Genomic DNA, 23,573 nt, shown 5'->3' on the forward strand with positions numbered 1-23,573 from the left:
CTGGCTGTCCTGGAACTCACTTTGTAGACCAGGCTGGCCTCGAACTCAGAAATCTGCCTGCCTCTGCCTCCTGAGTGCTGGGATTAAAGGCATGCGCCACCATGCCTGGGTTGGGACTAGTTTTTTATTTGGAGTCACAGGATGTAGGTCTATATTTCATCTGAAAAGAAAGTTAGCAAAACAAAGGTGTTCGCTAATTCTCAGAGCGCAACCCCCAGAATCCATGTTAAAAACCACTTGCAGATATTCACAAGAGATCAGCCATGCCTTCAGGAATTAACAAATAGAACATAGTCGGCCAATGCCTTGCACCATTTTATGGAATGTGGCTCATATCATTTGGGGGTGGTGGCAGAAAGGGACAGTCTTTCTTGATTTTGGGGTACAGTGTGATTATTCTTGTTTGCATAGAGTCTTAGAGATCCATTCAGCTTTAAGCCATGTCTCATCCCCTTTCTTTTCTCTTTACACAGCCATAGTCCAGCTTGCTACCCACTAGCACTAAGCAGTGATATTGGCCTTAGTTGATCCCCTGTCTCTGAAATATGATAAATTCCATGTCCATCATCACACCAAAGCTCTTGAATTTCTTCCACCTGTCACTCCTTAAACTCCAGGTCTGTCATTGATGGCTTCCTAGTGACTTCCCCTTAGTTTTGCTTTCTATTGTTCTTTTTATGATACTCTCCTGTTTGTGTCAAATATTCTGGGGACTCTACACTGTTCCATCGCCTCACGGGTTACTCTCCTACTCTTCGTACTCACATCTTCCCTTCTTTGCAAGTCTCCTTTGGTCCTCCGCATTAATCCTCATTACAAATATCTTCTCCCAGGCCAAGCCAAAGGCTTGCTCAACAGACACACTCCACTGACCACACAGCCGCTGAGTGTTGTCTAAACAAAAGAACAGAATTGTGTCTGGTAAACTTTGAAATGAATGTGGAGTTTGTGCATCTGTTCGGTCAGTAGATAGCTTTGTCTTCCAGGAAAAAGAAGATATAAACACACTATTAGGGGAAAATGCATCATGAAAATATACGGGGAGGTTTAAGAAGAGAACCCATTGAGTGGACATACCTCAGTGGGTGGCCTCTGTCAGCTATACATGAGTGTGTGCAGAATCTCACCCTCTAACTCAGCAAGCACACAGTCTACAGCCTGTTTTAACATGGTTGCCAGCAAATCCTGCTTGATATATTTCTGGATGGCTGAGAGGGGGGTAAAAAAATCAAGAGAAGAATAATATTTTGGAACACTGAAAATTATAATAACCTCAAACTTCGGAGTCATTAAAGTTTTTTATTTTTAAAGCATAACCACATTCATTCATTTATGTATCGCCTGTGGCTGCTTTTGCCTTATGACAGGAGCAGGGAAGGAGGTTAAATACACTGTCCCTTGCTCCCAAGGTTGGTGGCAAACTCCTGATCTTCCTGCTTCTGCTCCCCAAGTGCTGGTACCATGGACATGTGGCTTCCCACTCAGCTGTCCATATTATATTGAAATCAATTCTTCCTGTGTTTTCCTTTCCTAGTAACTGTAAGTTTCTTCCTGATTTTCGACTCGGTCTTTCATACATATTCCCCGGGATGCAGTAGAGTGTTTGGTGTGCAGAATGTATTAAATACACCTTTTATTTTCCATGTCTCAACTTCTTTGGCATCTGGGGTCTTGTGGCCATGGAGATACTGACCTTCCCAAGGTCAGCTATACCCAATGATCTTAAACTGCCTGCAAGCATGCTTTTCACATGCAACCCAGGCAACCCAGAGCTCCTGCCACATTCTCCACTGGGCTGTCACTCCAAGTGACCACCTGCTTACTTGCCCTCATGGTCCCTGAGCCAGGTACTGAAAAGTAGGGACAAGCCCTGCACTTAGGAACCCACTGAATCATCAGATGGGCCAACTGTCAGTTGGCTAATTTGATTACCATCCTTTCCATAGAAATACTGGCTTCTATGCACAGATTCCCTGCCCTTGGTCAGCCCAGGGGCTGAATTGACTCTTCGTGTAGTAAGGCTGCATCCCTTCTTAATGTGAACTGTAAATATTAATGATCTTTGCTGATTTCCCACAGCATCCCCTGGCTGGCTTTGAACTGGGAGATCTCCTATTTCAGCCTCCCCATTAATAAACTAACTTTTAATTGCAATAAGATCCTAGCCTGTTAGCCTCACGATAGCTGACTTTTAAAACCTTGGACCATTGATGGTGATTTAATAAAGGAATAAGTGTATAGAAGATGAAAGGGCTGGACAGATAGTTTAAATTGTACCAGTGTTATAGAGTTTGCTTTAGAATGTTTATGTCAAGAAGTTTATCCACTCTGACCAAGTCAGACTTAAAGTGTACTTTCCAAGTATAAACGTAAACTTAAAGAGGTGTAGTTAGTGAGCACATCAGGAGAGATCAGTCTCGTCCACTCTTCACATTAGCTTGTAGCAGATGTAAATCACTTTCCTTGCTAAGCTAAGAGAACCTTTGATTTTGACGTCTTGACAACCCACATTAGATGAGATGTATGCTATAGTCATGCTTGTTTAGTTAAGTTTGCACGAAGTCATAATTCTAACAGCTTTCTGGCAAAGGACTCAGCACATTCAGTATTTAGAGAGGAGTTGAAAGTCAGGTCTGTTGATCAAACACTGACCTCCTAAGTTTTTTCCCACATGAAACTCTCATGGCTAGAGGAGTTTAAGAAAACCAATGTTGGCAAGGTAAAACTATATCGTAAAGCATGGCCGAGGCCGTGACATTGCCCTACTCCTCCTGTGACAGACATCACTAATCAATCAGAATGATGTAAGGGATCAAGAGCCTCAGCAAAGCTGTTTGGGCAGACTACAAAGCAGATGAAGTCAAAGCTTAAAGTGACACATGATTGCCATCATAAGCTCTGGCTCTTTCTAGAAAACACAGCCTCCTGTGCCTTTGAATCTTGAAAGTCAAAGTCCATTGGTTGAGAGGGATGCCATACGCCTAACAAAGAGTCTACTGGGTTAAAATTCCACGTTTTTTTTTTTTTTTTTTTTTTGTCTTCTGAACTTGAATATGCAGTCTATGTGTTCCTATGTGTGCTTGTCTGTGCGCAGATGCACGCTTATCTAGGCTGGGTGTCTTCTCTGTGGTGGTCTAGCTTTTGAGACAGGGTCTCTCACTGAATCTGTAGCACACTGATGGCTAGACTGGCTGGCCAGTGACCTTTGCAGAGCTACCTGTCTCCATCGCCATAGCATCGGTGTTACAGAATCATGCTGCTGGGACAGACCCATAAGTGCACGGATCCAAACTCGGGTCCCCATGCTTGTAGGTCAGGCAGTTTTACCCACTGACCCATCTACTCTGTGTTTGAGACCCAGTTTTGTTGTGTGGCTCAGACTAGCCTTGAACTTAATGGTCCTCTTGCCTCAGGCTTCTTGTTTCTGGTGTTACAGGTGTTGCCAATACGCTTGGCCACATCTTGAAAACTTTTTAAATAAAAAAAAAAAATTAAGTCATACAAGTGCAGTGAAGAGGTGACACCGAAGCTTTTGAATGATAATACTTAAAAATAATATAGTCAGGTGAGGGGGGAAAGTTAATACAAAAGTCTACGTCCATTGCATGCTTTGCATATAAGACCTGGCTGCATGTGAGAACTCATTGTATTTACTAACTTATTTTAGTCTCACAGCAACCTTGTGAAGTCATTGCTATTATATTTTTAGATACAAGCCACTCTCACTTATCTGTAGTAATGCAAACAAAGATCACAGACAATTAAATCTAGATAATCCCCCATCCCATTTCCCCCTGTGCTCCGATCTCCATCTTACGTCAAGTTCTCAGCTCTGGGTATAAACATGTTTTAACAACATTTCCTGACTCCCACTTTCTCATCTCTGGCATAGCTGCAAAGCATCTAGGTAGTTCCTGCACAGTAGGGAATCCAGGGAAACTGGAGAAGCCAAGCTTGAAGAATTAGTATGTGTGCTAAATCCCCCCACAATAGAAGGAAGGGTATGGATGGAGAACTAATCCCAGTGCTGTCAGACTTCAAGGCGATAAGCAGGCTGTGATAATCACTTTGCATTAATTGGAAACAAAGTGTATAGGGTAAGGTTCTATAGTTGTATTCATTCACTGATTTATTCATTCAGTTATTTATTCCATCACCAAGGGGCTCGCTGCACTTGAGCTCCCATTGAGGAGTGCCTGGGAACACAGGTGTCTACTAACCTGCCTACAGGCTAATGGAAGAGGGAGGCCAGCTAGAGGTCCGAAGAACTGCATCTAAGGAGCTCAGGTTCCTTCTAGGTTGTAAGGGAGCACAGGCTCCTTCAAAAATCTTTCTAAAAGATGGTTATAGATTCATATTTACATATTTAAAAACTTGCTTTTGATAGGCTTTGGCCACTGTGAAGAGGATAATGTGGCCAGAGTTCACAGTTTCTCTTTTTGGTCATAAGGGAGTTGTAGAACATAGGTGGTAAAAAGAACTGAAATATTTAAAGCTTTACAGAAAAGCATATTCATATTATTCTGGGCTAGGTTTTGAGTGAAGCTCTTAATGTAAATATTCCGTTTTTTGGACAACGCCCTCAGTGCCAAGGACCTCCTACAAACTCTAACTTAAAAGTCTCATTATGCCAAGCATCCCAGGGTCATAAGATGGCAGCAGCAGGAAGTGCTTGGCTTGAGATCTGAGGAGATGCTTTACATCAAGTGCCTCCCCATTTCACTCCTCACTCTCTGTATTTCAAAGTGAGGCTGAGGTGAGCCCTGCTCTGCTGTGAATTCAAGGGTGTCTATCTGTCTGTCTGCAGCCCTGGCCTTGCTCACAGGTCAGAGAGGGTAGAAGAAGGAATAAAGCCAGGGGGGCTGCAGATGCTTCTGAGCCAAGTGCTGTCCCTCAGAACTTCCCAGCCTTTCCATTTTTCATTGGTAGAGGAAGGTTTAGCCATTTATCTCCCTGAACGGTCTTCCTCTTGCATTGCCAACTGGCAGTGAGGCTCAGAGTGTTACGCTGGAACTGGGGTATTATAGGGATAATCTCTCATGTACTGGGTGGAATCACCCACCACCAGTCAATAAAAATCTGATGGCCAATAAGCTGAGGCAGGATTAGAAGGCATAAGGCAGAGAGAGAGAGAGAGAGAGAGAGAGAGAGAGAGAGAGAGAGAGAGAGAGAGAGAGAGAGTTGGGGAGCGGTGAACTCTGGGAAAGTCAGTCATGAGAGTTTTTGCCACCTAAACTCAGAGGAAGTTGGAAATAAGAAATTGAGGAACGGTAACCAGCCATGGGGCAGGCATAGAATAGTATAAATAGGATAATTGAGTTATAAGCTAGTCGGAGAACAAGCCTAGCATAATAAGGCCTAGACATTTATGAATAAATATATAAGACTCTGAGTGTTATTCGGGAACTGGGGCTTGGGTGAAAAAGCCCGTGGTTACAGGCTATCTGTCTGTAAATTCTCAGAACGCCTAGATTCTCCATGACAGAACTTTGAATGTTGACTTTTATGAGAATAAATCCAACTGATAAAATAAGAAGAACCACAAATGCACCACCAAAGCATAATATAGACTTTCCAGTTATAACGTACTCACGGTTTATGTTTTAAAGTCACACACAGTGTCACTTGGCTATGAGCTGACTGGCAATTCCGTTCCAATGCTACCATTCAGCAAGAACTATAGATTTTATGAGCAGCAGTCTCTTCTGACCGTCTATATTTTATGGAACCACAACTACGTGTCACGGAAATGTTTCTGCGGGCCACATTTTAAACACGTGGCTTTTAAATGAAACAAACCTGATTTTATAAAAGGCAAAAAGCTTCCCTAGCGAATTTTGACGAATGTGCTCTAATGCTGCTAAGCAATGCGGTGAATTAAAGACACCAGTTAATGGGAACAGGAAAACATGCCTGTACCAAATAAAAACTTGTGAAGACAGTAGAGATTTTATGTTTTTGTCTAAGTCACTTTCTTTGTGTTCCTGGGAAAGTGGTATTATGCTGAAAAGATGCCTCTTGATTTCTATTTATTTATGTAGTTAGTTAGTTTCTTTTTTCTTGACTTCCATTGGTGACTGGGATGATTTGTCTTCGAAGGGGTGCCAATGAGAAGCTCGGGGTATAAGCTGAGTGCTGAGCCAGCCGTTCCCTCTCCCCGAGGGTGCATGCTCCCTACAAGTCCATGTCTGAAGAAAACTATAGCAACCACTTCTTCAACACCATTCTGCTGAAGGTGAAAGGAGACAAGAAACTCAGGAAGGTCCAGACGGCCTGTTCTCCTTCAGGGATGGTAGGACTCTGCCATGAACCGGAGACCCTCAAAACCAAGCGGCAAGTTGGGCCTAGCGTGAGCTTTGTTTCTGTCTGATCTCACTGTTGTCAGCCCGTCGCCATCTGTAAGCGCGGCGGTTTGTATGTCCTTAGTTAAACACTAATTAATTTTTATGGAGTAATTTTTGTCTTGTCACCAAAGATTTCTTAATTTTTCACATGTGCTCACATTAACCACAAGATGCACCATGTTTATTCTGTCATGTGGATTTATGGGCTGGAGGAACTGAAAGGAGTTCTTGTTTAAATTTACTATGGCTATAATTTCGTGATTGCTTAGCTTGAAGGGCAATAGCTAAATCTATGTGGATGACAGATGTACTTTAACCTAACTGTCCAAAAGGACCAATAAACGAACCGGCTTTTTGAAATCCAAAGCCCCGGGAAATCAGATAAGACAGAATATGAACCTAAACGAAAGCGCATGGCTAGCAATTCTTTTCTCAGTGTTCACTTTATCTCTTTAGCGGGGAAAAATGAAAACAAAACAAGACAAAAATAAAACAACACAAAATAAAACAAACAATCAAAAAAGGGGGTGGGGGGAGACTGGGCCAATCCAGATGATTAAGTCTAAAAGGGATTTTATTTTGTTTTGACCACGAATGATGGTTTTGTGAAGACACATTATGAGCACAGAGTTATTTCATTATTTCGCTTACAAAACAACTATAAAAGTACTCAAGTTAAATTTATACTGAAATATTCTGCTGCCTGAGCTGTTAAAATCCTAGATCGCTCCTAAGACTCCATACCAGTGGTGCAGTAGAAAGGACCTAGTGTGGGCATTAGGTCTTACTCTGCCCAGCTTGTGTAGGTGCTAAGGCCACTGTGATCTGAGTTTACTGCATTGTGAAATCTGAAATGGATTTGACTAGTGTTTCCTCCAGTGGGTCCCAGAGAACTAGGACTGCCACAGGTTGACCAGTAACACTGGAAAGTTCTGTAGCCAGAGACATTTACAAAACCCTGAGTTCAACAAAACTAAACCTCTCGCTCCACTCCAGGACTTCCTAGGAGCTTGGACTGAGCCTTCAACTCAATCACATTGGACTATGGAACCTGTGCTTTTTGATTGTCATTCGAAAGGACCAGAGTAGTGTGAGCCGCATTGGGGGGGGGGGGGGAAGGTGAACTGAATTATCACTAAGATCTCATCTCACACTGTGATAGTGGCATTTAGTACCTGGTGTAAATTTTAAATATAAGGGTGTGGTGGGGGATAGGTATGATTCTTGCCCGCTCACCCCCCCCCGACCCCCACATGTCATTCAATTACAGACTTTTCAAGTTACACCTGTTAGTTTAAAAATCAGCCTATTCTCACTACTTCTCTACGCAGGCACACAAATAAGTCAGCATGAACCAACAAGTTGTACTTCAAAGCTACACTGTGAAAATTTGTACTCAATACTTCCAAGCCCTCAGAGGGGGGAAGGAATGGATTACGGAGCCTGGGAACGAGACATCGCACGCATCAAAACAGCTAGAGGTGCACACTCAGCTATTTTGTTGCTATAGTTATGGCAGGTACTCATTAGCTATTGTTGTAACTTGGATGACATTCCAAAGGGGATAAAATGGGAGATGTTTTATTAGACACTGCTGTCAATCATGTATGCTCTTGGAACTTGTCCATCCAACTATACCGATTACCTCAGACTTATGAAACCTAACGGGCCCAAAGCCAAAACTGGAAAAGGGACGTTGGCTCTCCTTGGTGTCTTCAACTCTGAAACTGCAGGAAGTAAACTGCAGTTCATGTCTGGCCTCTCCAAAAGCCTATGTATGTCTATTCCCAACAATAAGCAATGACATTGAGCACGGCTTCCTTCCTCTATTAAGTTAAGGATGTTTCATCTAAAATTCCTCTGGCTTGGTGTCTTGCTTTAAGGACGCTGCTGCTAGATGCTCTTGACTAGATGCAAATGGAGGAAGGAACAGGATGGCAACAGGGGCCAAGGAACAAAGGCTGTACACACTGCTTTCAAAAAAAAAAAAAAAAAAAAGGTGGCTCCTTTGCCATTCCTGTCTTTCATTCTGCCAAGTGAGCGGCAGTTGGAGGTTCAGTCAGCTGAGGAAAGGGACTAGGAGAGTGGCTTCAGCTGCTCCGATCCCTGGCTGTCCTGTCAGAGCCTGGGCGAGTTCAAGGCCTCCTCTCACAGCTTGCTGGCTCTCCCCTAGTCTAACATCATTCTAGTATGGCCAGTTAGGTATCTCCAGAACCACAGAGCAAACACACAAGCTAAGCTGATCATGCATAAACTGGCCCTGCAGTCAGAAACTCTGTGTAGAAAATATGTCCTTTTGCAAGTGAAGGCTTTTTTCACAGTTAACTTCTTTCAAAGCCACCTTGTCTCCTCTATGTTTTCCCCATGTTCTTTATTTTATGTTCTTTCTACAAGTCCATATGCAGAGAAGTTAGCTTTCCAAGAAGAGCTATATTAAATTAAGTAACTACTGAAGAGAGCCTGCTTTCAACTCAAGAGGGAACATTAGGGGTGGAAGGAATTTTATTGCTATCAGACAGCACTCATGGCCCTGCAATGATTCTCTGCTTGGATAGTAAACGGCTTCATAAAATATGTACAGTAACACACACACACACACACACACACACACAAACTACACACCTATGTACACAACTACCTAGATTAAACGTGTTACACAGTCCTTGAAGTGAGTTCCTGACAGATTCCCAGACACCTTACAAAAGCTGGTTCCCTGATTCAAGCCACATCGGTCACCCAGGTCATTTCCTAAATCACATCTGTCCCCTCATCCCGTCATTTGGATCAAGTACATACTTTTAAATTTGTAGACAAGTGAGGTGGTTTCCCAGAAAGCTGCCTTCCAGTACGTGCCTTCAGATCTCCCGGGTGTAGCTCCTACCCAAGCAGGGAGGAGCCTCAGGTATGTGGGGGAAGAACAGGAAGTCAGGATTAATTATAGGTCAGTGTAGCTGGGCATTTGAATAACGAATAAAATGGCATTTCCCTTTCAGGTGGTTGTTCTGGACAAATTGTCTCAGGCTGACATTTTATTTTACTTGGTCAGATTTTTATTTTTTTAAAGTGTAAGAATTTGCATTATGACTTACAGAGTTAAAATTTTGTCTTTGGAAAAAAACCCAGAGAGATATTTTTATTATGTTATGGTGAAAGAATTATACTTAGAACTCCTTCCTTTATCTGGAAGTGTACCATCATAGACAGAAGGCTTCCACGCTATGTGTCCCAGAGGTTTAGTGATGTCACAATATACAATGTGTACAAAGTGGCATTAGAAGTAATATAGACTTGGCAAAAGGCAAAAATAAATGAATAAATAACTGTTACTAATTAAAAAACATATACATGTGATCCCTTACCATAGAACAAAAGGCATCTTTGAATCCTGTGTGTTACTGAGGGAGGAGTGTGGAGCTGGGGAAAAAGGCTTTAGCATATGTTACCCATTTGTTGAGAGAAACTATCACATTCCTGTACAATAGCAAATAACATTGATGTATTTGGGTATTTCAAAATGTTACTGATACTAATATCTGCATATGTCTGCTCTACAGCAAAGGACTCCATAAAATATATACAGCAATATTCATACACACACGCCTGCACACACACATGCGCGCACACACACTCGTGCACACAAGCACACACAGACATGCACATGCACACCACAAACCTATGTACACAGCTACCTAAATTAAACATCTAACATTAACATCCTTGAAGCAAGTTCCTAACAGATTCTCAGACACACTGCAAAAGCTGATCCCCTGATTCTAGCCACACAATATTAGTACTTATGGGTGCCTTGTGGATGAGGAGGCTAGCTTACATGTAAAGTAGAACATCTCACTCTCTGCTTCTGCTGCATTTCTCTTTGGCGTTGCAAGTCTGTGTGCATGATGAGAGCCTGTTCTTATGATCCTATCATTTGGATGAACTCCATGTTAGGGAAAATTTAAAAGCATCTTGCTTGGTAATAGGTAAAAGTGGAAGGTAGCATGCTACCAGTAACTGATGTTTCACGTATGTGCCTTCACTTAATTTCTTTGGCCAAACATGACTCTGGTATCCCTAAGGCTTTGTGTGTTCCATTGGTCCATTGTCTGTCCAGTTAATTGGGAGCTGGTCAGATCAGGTGGAGTGATGGCTTGGCAGGTAACAACGTGACAACCTGAGTTTGAACCCTGGAACCCACAGAGGAAGGTGGATGCCGTGGTGAGCCTGTAACCCTAGCACTCCTGAGACAGGATAGGGTGTGGGGACAGGAGAAGTGGCCAGAGGAACTGTGCTTACTTGGCATAATGGCAGAAAGAAGAGGGACAAGGGAAGGGAGAGGACTGAATCCTGCAAGTGTCCTCTTGACCTCTACACACTTTCTATGGCACCTGAGAGCTTACGATCATACACTTACACAAGACATAAATAAATTAATTTTTAAAACTGTTAGGCCAATTCTGAAAGATCTAGAGCAGTGGTTCTCAACTTTTCTAATGCTGTGGTCCTTTAACACAGTTCCTCGTGGTGCGGTGACCCCTCCCCCAACCATAAAATTATTTTTGTTACTATCTCATAACTGTAATTTTGCTACTGTTATGAAATGTAATATAAATATCTGTGTTTTCCAATTGTCTTAGGTGACCCCTGTGAAACGGTGGTTCATCCCCACTCCCTAAAGGGGTCTAGATCCACAGGTTAAGAACCACTGATCTAGAAAATTCCTCTGATTTTTTAATAGCTAAAATTATTCCATATGTCCAAAGATGGAATGGCTCGGGATGCGCTAGTACATTCTCTGTCACTGGAGAATTGAAGATGGGAGGTAACTGGCAGGAATAGTGTAGAGAGAAATCAAGAACTCAGGAGAGTTGACTGAGAAGCTATGCCAACCAGGACTCTACCTTTTCATTAAGTAGATGGTGATGGCTGAGACATGAGATTGTAGGAAGTATGTAATGTCTAGTGTGCTGGATGCTAAGAAATATGAGAGCCCTCTTAATTGTGATGTACTCCATACTTAAGCGAAATAGTACAGCAGATTTCTAGGGGCCCTTTAATAAGATCTGTTTATTAGAGATGCACTGGTTGTTGAAGGAAGCTTACATCCAACACACACAGATACAAAGACACATACACATACACATAAATACACATACAGATGCATAAACATACACAGCATTATTTCCTTTTATGTAAACAGATTGTTGTGAAAATGTATCTTTAAAAATGACTTCATTGTTTGCAATAAAAAAAGAAAACTATCACATAAATTCATGCATTAACATCTGACATCTTGACTCTCCTCCAATAACAAGGTTTCTGCATTTAATCATTTTTAATAGTAACTGCCTGTACCCGTTTTTCCACTTCTGTTCCTGGGGATCATATTTAGCTTCATGTCAAGAATCCTGGACTTCTAAGTTTTACAAATGCTTCTGTTAGGAAATCACATGCTAAGTTCAAATCCAGTGAGGTGTAATTTAAGTTTCCAATGGCACACCCGAGAGCAGTAAAGAAACTCTTAAAGGGTTGCTGTTAGACTAGGGAATAATCCTTGAGAATTATTTTTGATTTTGTGTGTTATGTGTTTGATAGCTTTCTATCCTACCCTTTACTCTTCTGCTGATATCTGTTTTAGATTTCCCCCCAATATTCTTCTTATATCCATCAACCAAAGATAATAGGACTGCCACTCGTAAATATGCCTGAGACACAAATGTGTTTTTTTCTCTAGAGAAGGGACTTGCTACTGTGGTACAGTGTGTATGGGAAGCTGCCTCTCAACTGGATAATCCTGACCCTTACTTCCAGAGACAGCGTGTGTACCTTATCTGCCTCTACCTATCGATCCCAGGCACCATCTAGTTTCAGTGCTAAGAAGTCAAGAATACTGAAGGCAAACCACTGGGGAAGGGCTCATAATAAGTGACTGTGGGATGGTGTACGCTTTTGAGTGTCTGTGGGAGGGTGCATGTGTGTGCAGAAGTGTGTGTACCTATTTGTGCAAGCCATAGGATAAGCCTGGGTGTTGGTTCTTAGGAGCCTTTCCTTGTTTTATTTTATTTAGTGTTGTTTTTGAGAACATGTCCCTTATTAGCCCAGAACTCACCAACTGGGCTGATAGTTTATCTGGAGGTAGGAGGGATGTTCCTGTCTCCTATGCCTTAGTCACCACATCCCTGGTCTTCTTTGTTACCCTTGTTGTTTTGTTATTTTACATTTGTTTAATTATTTGCATGCTTGGCAGACAGGAGTGCTTTGTCTGCATGTATACCTGCATACCAGAAGAGGGCGCATCCAACCTCATTAGAGATGCTTGTAAGTCACCACGTGGTTGCTGGGAATAGAACTGAAGACCTCTACAAGAGCAGAGCAGGCAGCTCCCTTGACTCCTGAGCCGTTTCTCCAGCCCCCATTTATTTACTTATTTATTTCATGTGTGTTTGAGCTCTTGTGGCGGTCAAAGGTCAGCTTTCAGGAATCGATTGTAAATTCTTCGGACAGAGAGGAGAAGCGTGTATTTCTGTAGCCTGGGTTGGTCTGAAAACCACTGCGCAGGTGGGCTGGCTTCAAAGTCTTGGCAACTCTCCCGCTTGCACCTTTGTGGCACAGAGATGCCAGGGAGAAGCACCACACCCCGCTTGACCTCCCACTGCTCTAACCTGACTGAAGTCACCAAAGAGAATGGCAATACCTCCTCCCCACCCCACCCCCCTTCTTCCTGGGAAACATCATTATGTTTTCTGAGTGAATCAGAGCCAAAGCCCTTAATACCTCTAAAATTCTGGTGGGATTAGAAATTGTTCTGGCCAGTGACTAAAGAGTTAGCATTGAACATTACAAAGGAAAACGTTAAATCTGTTGCCAGGTCATTTACTGCAATGTTAAAAGCTGAAGAAATGAGTCTGCCCAGCATGCTGGAGCCTAATAATGTAATTGTAGCTGGTGTGTGGAGGAGGTGATGGAAGAGCCTTTCTGCACAGCTCTTGAAGGGGTTTATTGATCCCTGCACAATAACTTTTCAGCGATTCATATAACTGTCGCTATAGAATCAGTCCTCAGTCAGCAGATTGACTTCATTCTGAACCCTCTGCATTTTGCATCAATCTCCCAAATGCAATTAGCTAAGTTAAATCATGACCTGCCAAAAGTGTTTCCCACCCCAGTGCGTAGTGGTTTTCCAAACTTTGGGTCATATATTTAAATGGTTAGAAAGCCACTTGTAAGTACACTGGTATCACCAGAACGTACAGGCTGTATGTGATAAAAGGCATGAAAATTGTAGGGAGGTGGTGGCATGATGGCTCAGCTGGTCGAGATGCCTACTGCCAAGCCCAAGGACCTGGGTTTGACCTCTGGAACTCACAGAGTAGGAGAGACCCAACATCTGCATTCAGGGCTCTGATGTCCACACCTTCGCTATGGCCTGTATACACAACCCTACTCCCAACAAACGAATAAATGTCATCATTTTTAAAAAGCAAAGCACACAAAGAGCTACTCAGAATATTCAGTGCTCCTTTCTATAAGGAGGGCAGTAAAGATATATCACTGGACTTTGTAATATTGTAATACATCTGTTCCCAGTGTAGGTGGTGGCCGGGGTGGGCGTAGGTGACCCTACACTAGGAAGACATGCACGTTTAAAGCATGTGCTCAGACTCATTGAAAGTTCCCGTTGGCTAACATGGATTTAAGGCCTGTGGATGCTCCTCATAAAAGAATACAGCTACTCTAAGAATGTGTGCTATTCGATCTTCCAGTTTCATTTCTAGGAAGTAAGGTTTTGATATACTCACAAGATGCAAAGACACAGAAGAGAAACAATAATTTTAACTTTATGCCCCCCCCCCACACACACTGGGTGTCAAAGGACAACTAGAGAGTGTTCTCTCTTTGCATCATGTGGATTCCAGGGATTGAGCTCAGTTTATTAGCAAATGCTTTATCACTGTTCACGAAACACACCTGCTAGACCAATTATATTCTTGTGTTTTTTTTTTTTTTTTGGTTTTTTTTTTTTTTTTTTTTTGAGACAGGGTTTCTCTGCGTAGCTCTGGCTGTCCTGGAACTCACTTTGTAGACCAGGCTGCCCTTAAACTCAGAAATCCCCCTGCCTCTGCCTCCCAAGTGCTGGGATTACAGGTGTGCACTACCACCGCCCGGCTATTCTTGTGATCTTGTTTGAAATATGTTTGTATATGTGTATGTATCTGTCTGTGTGTGTGTGTGTGTGTGCGTGCGCGCGCACGCGCAATGTCCAAGCACTAGGACTGCAGATATACACTACTGCACCCAGCTTTGTGTGAGTTCTGGGAATTCAAACTCAGGTCCCCATGTTTGCAAGGCAGGCACTTTTCTCACAGATCCTCCCCAGCCCTACTGTGGGCTCTTAAATCCATGTTTTTTTTTTATGTCTGTTCTTCTGTCCTATGGTAATGGGAATTAAAGGAGGTAATGTATGCTTATAATCTGATATGAGCTTGATGAATTTTATGTAGCCATGCTAGCTAGCCTGCTACTTCTTTTACTTTAGCTGAAGGGAGAGGTGTAGAAAACATATTCTGACTTTGGAGACATGAAAGCATTGATTCTCTATATTACTCCTATTTGATAACACCTTGATGGAATGGTATATTAATATGTTTGTAATATTCCATTCTGCCCACAAAGCCTCACATTGCCACAAAAGGCATTGCATGCTTTCTGATCACATGGTAATAGTAAGAATTACACTGGAGCCTACAGAAGGCAATATACTGTAGCATATTACCCGCCGCCTCCCCCCTGCCACCCCACGCACAAATACATATACATATACATATACATATACATATACATATACATATACATATACATATACATATACATATACATATACATATACATATACATATACATATACATATACATATACATATACATATACATATACAACCCTAGAGCTAGATCTACTGATGCAAAGAGGTTTTTTTTCTAATCCTGCTGCAGAATAGGTGCAAGATACCACACCATGTCATAAACGAGGTCATGTAGAATGTGACACGTTAGGATAACGTTCTCTCATGTCCTCAACAACTAAGCAAAAGCTTTGGAAAGAGCACTTGACTCTGTATGAAGTCAGTGTCCCAGAAACAGGATGCCTTTCAACCCCTGAAACATTCTCACAGAAAAGAGAGGAATCTCACCTCCATCTTCCTGGCAGTTTGGGACCTTACCAGCCTTGCCTGGCAGGGGGAGAAGCTCGTTAGGATATAGAAGGGAAGATAAACGCTCAGCAAACCACACCAATAAGCCAGTTTCTAGTTCCTGAATCACACAACCTTGAGGAAAACGAACCACAATCCAGAGCTGAGAGGTATCAGGGCTAGGGGGTTGTGCAATAAGGTGAGCTCATTTTAACATGGCAATACTAATTTGCTTCAACATTACTCTACAAAAAATAAAGATACCAGCATCAGCATATGACAGAATACTCGTGAATATGCATGGAAATATCCTGAAGGCAGATGCTTGGTACTAAACTATATTTATACCAGGTTCAACAGTAAGCAACATTTCCTATCTGCAAAGAAAGATTTTCCCACTCAGACTGATTAATAACTGGTCAGTCTCCTCCCTCCAGGCAAACGGTATCTATGTTTTCCTTTCTAAGGGCATCCTCTCAGAAAGGGCATCCCCAGTTTTCCTTTCTAAGGGCATCCCCTCAGAAAGGGCATCCCCTCAGATTGATGTACTTGCAAAGACCCAAAGCACTTTCACCTCGGACAGTATGGACCCCCGGTCTTTCCCTACACTGAAAAGGTTCATTTGAGAAAATGACCCTCCTTTACAGCACAGATTTCTAATTTTTCACTCTAAGTAGTAAGACAGCTGTTTCTAATGAATATTGGGAAATTTGAATGCTAAACTTGCTATGTCAGATGAACAGCTCCGGAGCAGCCACTGGGGACTGCTCCTCCTTTGTGAGAACATTCTAGGGGGCACTAGGGAGCAGGAATGACTGAGGAAAAGAGCTTATGGGGTTGTTCCAGTAACCTGGGGCGGGGGGGGGAGGGGGTACTACTTCAGCAGGTTGACAGGAGAAGGCAGACAATGATGTGACCTAGTTCTACAGCATAGATTTGTAGGCTAATAGATTAATATCAACAGATAGGAAAAGGCTATCAGTTTTTCAATGCAAATGCATGCACATACTTATTTTTTCTATCCTTTCTTCCTACCTGCATCCTCTCTCTCTCTCTCTCTCTCTCTCTCCCTCTGAGACAGGGTCTCATGTAGCCCAGGCTGGCTTCAAATTCTCTATATAGTTAAAGGCTACCTCATCCTTCTTCTCCACTGAGATTACAGGTGTGCACCACTGTCTCCAGTTTTGAGGCAGGGCTTCGCGCATGCCCGGCCACCAGTCTATCAGCTGAATTACGTCACCCCTCCAAGAGTTCTCTCGATTGAGGCATGCACTGTAATCAAATGGTTAACGAGGAAGGACCTAAGTAAAAACCTGTCTAGGACAGTCATACTTCTGTGAGGGCGTGGCGCCTGTCATCGTCTGCACAAGTGATTATGTTACATGCAGATGGATTCCCAGCAGCCTTAGAAAAACCATTTTCTGTAAAAAAATTTTTTTAATAATTAATCTTGATCTCTTTTACAAAAGGTATATGAGCAAGAAAAATACATTGGACTATGAGAAATGAATTACCATTTCTTATGCATTTTGTATTTTGATTAAATACAATCAAACAGATCTTTGAAGACTTAAACTAGCTTGAATCTTATACAATGTTAAGAGAAAATATTTTAATTCTAATATTTATACATTTTTAATGATCAATACAGTAATAAGGAGACTGTTAGAATAACCATGCGTTCATGGGTGCCAACGCATATGCATTGGTTTTAGATACTACTAAAATAACTGCCTTAAAGTTTTTGGTAGTTTTGAGGGCTGGAATCAGGATTTGGAGAAGCGGTCAGTATTTTAAAAACTGCATTCTCATCAGAGAAACAGAAAGGTTCTGTGTCAAGATGTGCTAATTCTTGATGATAACACTTAGACAGCCATCATGCTTATCTCCTAACACTTCATACCACTAGACTTCTGGGCTAAGGTGCTATTTATTTCAAGGCCTGGAGAAAAAAGGCTGTTCCTATAATTATCGCTTGGAGTCATGCAATGTAATTTGATGCCACTGATATCGAGGGGGGAAGCCAGAGGCCACAAGCCTGTGCTGGCAGCGGGCCACATCTGCATTCATTCCTGGATGTGTCCTGCCCACCACTTCACAAGCCATAGCTGGAGACGACTTAAGTCTATTTCATTGTAGTGTGTAGATCCCTTGTGCAGCGAGGAATGCTTCAGGGGTGGGTGGTAAAGTTGTAAATAGGGACTGTTAACTCTGAAATTACAGAGCTCAGTGCACTCCACTTGCTTGTCAAGGCTTGGCAATGAAGCCTGGGGCTTGTCCCAGTCTAACACTGGAATCCTGCTGTGCTTGCTGGTGCCCTCTAGGTCATATGCACTGTCACCTAAGGGGGTTCACTGCTAATGTTCTACTTGGTGGGTTCTGACTTAGAACGCTTAACCCTGCCTCTGATGGTACTACTCAAAGGGGAATCTTGGGGTTGAGATGAAAGGAGTGGGCATGGGGGTGGGGATGAGGGGGCAGACACAGCAACCAGTGGGAGACCTGGGCCCTTCTCTATGGGCAATTGAGCTGACCTGCACACGAGTGGAGACTGGAGGGCCTACATCTGGCGAGGTGAGGCAACACATTCCGTCCCTTGAACAGCAGCCAGTAGACCACTTTGTCACCTGGGGATAGAGTTGGCTTCTTGCCCATTTCTTCTTAAAACAGCAAATAACACACAAGGCTCAGCATCCCGGTGAGGTCGTCTCCTAGCTTTTAATAATTCCTTGTATTTATTTATTTGCTGTTTCCCTCTCCCAGGAGCTAACTAAAAGCGTTTTCCATATGTTACTTCAATAATCCTCATTCCTGCCCCTTGCCCAGGCTGGTTAGTGACTGGTGCTAATGGGGTCAGCGCTTAGCTCCCCACAAGCGCCCTGTCTACACAGTTAACCATATTCAATTATTTTAGAGAACCTGCAAGGAGCTGCTAAGATCACAGACAATCCTACCACAACAATAGCAATGTTAACAACAGCATCTAATGCTTACTGAGGGCTTACTCTGTGTCACACATTTTCAAAGCACTAATCAGATATGAGTGAATCCAACCCGCCCCCAGATCTATGAAAGATGGATTATTTACACCCCCCCCCTTTTTTTTTTAAAGAAGAGAGCCAAGGAAATCCAATAATAACTTGAAGTCACACAGGGAGTGGTGAAACAGAATGATCTACTCTACCTACTGGTAGAGTCAAAGAAACTGAAGTCTTGCCCATAAGACAGTAGTGTTTCCCTAAAGGTGATAATTGGGGCGGCATGACTTGGTTCACGGATCTACCATCGTATCTATGCATGAAGAGCAAATGGCTGAGTGAGGTAAATTGAGAGAAACAAAACTACCATTTGAAAGGCGAAGCTAGTAATTCAGGCTAAGTGCTAGGCTATACACCATAGTGTATACTCTAGGATAGTGGGTGCTAGCTTACTCAATCTTTGTGATAACACTTGGATGTAGACTACTGCTGCCTCATTTTCCAGACTGGGATGTTGAGGGTCTGAAAGGCTAAGCAATTTCAATGTTGACATTTAAAACTAGAAAGGGGATCTACTTCTCATGCACACACAAACCAGATGACACTCCACTTTATTGAAAGGAACTATGGAGTTTTTTTTGTTTGTTTGTTTTTGTTTCTTTTAAAGAAATAAACAAGTCTAGAAGCAAAAGCAATACCCTGAGTTACCAAGAGCAATGGAGCCCACTCGTTCTGGGCGTCCATCTCTGTATCCTTTTCTCTTACAATGGCCACGTGGCTTTCTGGCCCTGTTCACTTACCATAGTCAGAGAGAAACCGAGTCAGGCCTATGGGTCATGGGGGCAATGCTGAAATATTGGTAAGGGAACTAGGTTGCCTGTAAAGCAAGGACGATGTGCTAAACTTACTGACTGCAGGATTCAAGTCTATAGCCTATGTAAACCCTTGGGACAAAGTCAGTGTTGTATAAATACTAGTATCTAGAGAGCGCTTGCCTGACTTTTGAAGCCTATGGGACTATTGAGCAACTACTGCCCTCTCTGGAGACACCAAATGGTTTTGAAAGAATGACATCCAGGAAGCACGGGCTCTGGCATGAGGCAAATCCAGGTTGGGACACTAGTTCTGTCATTTCCTCCTATAAGAGCCTGGGAAAGTTAGATGCTCTGTCTCCCTTAGCTTCAGCTCCTTGATCAGGAAATGGGGATGGTAACTACTGCTGTTGTAGGATTATTAAATGAAGAAGGATTAAGTGTGAGGAAGCTCCCCATCATAGCACTGGTATACAGGTTAACCAACATTGGAGGAGGGAAAAGTCATCAGGAGAAAATCTGTGCTTCTACTTCCAAGGTTTTGCTGGACCCCTGGGAGCTGCTCCATGGTGGGAAATCTCTGATGCTTCAGGTAGCTTTATGGGGCCTGTTCTCCTGACAGGGTTCGCTGGCAAAGGGGACTTTTGCTTTTCCAGTGGGTAACATTTCAGAGTGTGTTCTCAGGACACGTTGGTTGTCTGGATGTGTAACTTGGTGCCTGTGTGTGCTGGTACTAAGGGAAGTCCCACCGGGCCTACTGTGATCCTCATATTACGCTAAACAGAAGAAAAGACCTTAGAACAGGCCATCTTAGTGAACTGACTGCAAAAACTGTTAACGCTGTTAAGCCAGTTTTGAGATGGCAACTTCTCTGTAGCTTTAATAGCAAAACCAAGAGAGAGAGAGAGAGAGAGAGAGAGAGAGAGAGAGAGAGAGAGAGAGAGAGAAAGAAAGGAAGAAAAACCCTTATTGCTTCCTGTATATTATCCTCAAGTCAGACAACGCAATCTGGATAAGAATTCCACCCAAATGCAATTCTTCCACTGTGGCTAGCAAACCAGCCTCTTTATTTCTTTGTGTGGGACTTGACCTAATCACAGGTAGGGTGTAGAATCTCCCATCATGCCCTGAGATCTTCTAATAAGTCATTTAACATTAGTATTGTTCTTTAGTCTTTCAAGTTACAACACAACAGGTAACAGTTTTTTAAAAAAGCAATAACAACAACAAAAAGACAAAATAAAAGCACACACACACACACACACACACACACACACACACACCTTAAAGTTTTGTAAATTGACAGTATTCTAAGACTATGAGGCTAGTCTGCATGGAGGCTCAAAACACCCCTGTCTCTCCAGTTGCAAGCACTTTGTTTTCTTCTCCAAAGCCCTCACATCTGCTAAAGGGACAACGAGGCACACGTCTAACAGCCTCTCAGGACACTTACGCTTGGAAATTTCTTTTCCGGGTGTCACAAGATAGCAGAGAGACCAAGGTGAGAGGGTAACACTTGGCAGTGTTATTTGCTGTCCAAGTTTATTTTTGTTTCCTGTCCAACAACCACAATCTGGATGTTTCTGACGAAGAACAGGAAGCGTCAAGTATGCTGTGAAAAGACGCCCCATACTTGGAAAAGGAATGCAGAAAGGAGCAACGACGGACCCTGTCGACACAAACTGGATGTTCAACTGTGTTTCCATGTAAATTTTCAACCATGCCATTAGTCTCCTTTGAGCTCAGATAGTTTCTTTTCTTCCAGACTTAACCTCCTATTTGGTGTAACATTGCTAAATGAATCTGGCCTAATACATCTTGCTCCTTGTACCTGGAAGACACAACTTTCTCGGGCAGATAGTGGGTTTCTGTCGCTATTTATAATTCATGGAACACTCATTTCTAGGTGCCTTAAGAGCATCAAAGAAAACCATCTTAAATATGTATTGTACCAGTAAGGAGATAACAAGGCACAGTTCATGGGAAGGAGACAGCATACTCTTTGGCACCCAAGTAGGTACCCAAGGATGTCTAGACCCCAGCCTTCTTTCAGTATATGAAAACACCTGGATTGTAAAGAACAATGTGTTTTCATCTTAGCTAAGGGGATTGAGGGAACTGGCTATCAAGATTTCTTCAGCATACATCGTAAATGATGCTAAGGTTGGTATGCTGGCTACTTTTATGTCAACGTGATACAGGCTAGAATCATCTGAGAGTAAGGAGCCTCAATTGAGAAAATTCCTCCATAAGATTGGGCTGTATAAACACCTGTAGGACATTTTCTTAATTAGTGATTGATGTGGGAATGCTGAGCCCATTGAAGGACCACCCCTAGGCTGGTAGTCCTGGGTCCTATAAGAAAGTAAGGCTGAGCAAGCCATGAGGAGCAAGCCAGTAAGCAGCACCCCTCCATGGCCTCTGCATCAACTCCTGCTGTCAGGCTCCTGGTATGTTTGAAATCCTGTCCTGACTTCCTTTGGTGATGAATAGTGTTATGGAAGTGTAAGGAAAATAAACCCTTTCCTCCACAACTTGCTTTGGTCATGGTGTTTCCTTATGGCAATAGTAATCCTGAGTAGGACAGTGTTCGTCACAGCCATGTTAACCCTTACTAGGACAGTGTTTAATCGCAGCAATGGAAGCCTGACTAGGAGAGGGCATGTTTGCAATTAAAGGGGCACCAGTGTAAGACTTCTGAAAGTCATCAGACTGTCTCAGCATCCAGGATCAGGTCTACTTTAAGGCATTGTTGAAAATGTATCCTGATTGGGAGCTACAGAGAAAGACAGAATCAAGGGTCATTTATCTACAACCAAAATGGGAAGCCAAGGCAGAAAACTGAAAAGTTGGTAAACCTAAAGGGCTAGGGCTGTAGGTGCTTTAGACACTAGCCATGTAAGCATATTGACCAGAGTCCAGTCTCCAGAGTCTACATAAATGCTGGGTATCTGGGCAAACCACTTGTAATTTCAAGATGGGAAGGTAGAGACGGGGTAATCCCTAGAGCAAGCTGGCTAGCAAGGCTAGCCACATTGGTGAGCTCCAGGTTTGACTGAGGGGAAGCTAACTCAATGAATAAGGCAGAAGAACATTGAAAATTATTCTAATAGCCACCTGTAGTTTCCATATGCATGTACACATACATCCACATGAACTAACTCACTCTCTCTCTCTCTCTCTCTCTCTCTCTCTCTCTTACACCTGTGCCCAAAAACATGCATACATGAACACATGCACCACCACACATGCAAATAGAAAAAGACAAATCAAAAGGAGCCCAAAGCATATGTGACTCAGAAGAGGAGAGGTGGCTGGCTCTGAGAGCCACAGCTGTGGATACAGAGGAGCTGGGAAAGCCACCATAACTGTCTGGATGATGGGACTTCTGTTGTATTTTAATGTGTCCACTCTGAAAAAGGGGTTCACAAGTATGTCGACTGGCTCTTCCAGACCTTCTAAATATCTTGATAAAATGTAGATCCAGGCTGGGATACTGCTCCCGGCTAACTAAGCTTACGTGGGACAGTGCTTGCCTCAATACTCCATAACCCTATCATGGTGGTACATTCCTATAATGCACCTGTCACTCTGGAAGTGGAGGCAGGAGGATTAGTTCAAGGTCATCCTTCACTACATAGAAACCTAGAGGCCAACCTGGGCTCAAGTGAAGAGAAAAAAGACACCTTTCCAAATGCTGGTGAAAGAATCTGTATTCATTACTTTTGCAAAATAAAAATAGAGTAAAATAAACTGTATATTTCAGTGTTCCACTCAAGCTAATGAATTAATATGTCTTGAAGCCTTGGTCCTAGTATCTGTATTTTTGATAAACATACTACTAGTTAGGTATTGGGATTTGGGGTAGGGGGCGATTGTTTTTTTAAAGTTCTAAGACTTTAAACAACTGTCACACAGTACACCATGAGGCATGTAATGACAGCGTCCTTGAGTACTGTCCCTGTGTAGTCTAATGAATCACTTATTTCATTGAGCCTGAACTCTTCACCTCAAACCTGGTGTCAGTGAATTTCTGTGTAAGAATTGTTGAAGATAATAGAGGAAAATGCCATTTCTAAGATCCAAATGTTTGTAATGATCACATTTTTGGGCCAAAGTAGAATCTTGTAAATTTCCAAGACAGACCTGATCGAGTTTGTGATTTTAAACTTACCAATGGTGTAGCCTCTAACTATGAATGTTCTACAGGGCTCTTTGGTGCCCTATTATTCCACCTGGTGGTGGGAGATGGAC

General features: G+C 42.7%; 1 protein-coding gene across 2 annotated transcripts in view; it reads right to left on the reverse strand.

Moving 5' to 3' along the window:
* Palld (palladin, cytoskeletal associated protein) overlaps positions 1 to 23,573 on the reverse strand; it is a 383,084-nt gene that overhangs the window by 214,529 nt on the left and 144,982 nt on the right. The gene's annotated exons all lie outside the window — the stretch shown is intronic.

This window comes from Mus pahari, chromosome 19 (assembly GCF_900095145.1).
Source record: "Mus pahari chromosome 19, PAHARI_EIJ_v1.1, whole genome shotgun sequence".
Taxonomy (NCBI): domain Eukaryota; kingdom Metazoa; phylum Chordata; class Mammalia; order Rodentia; family Muridae; genus Mus; species Mus pahari.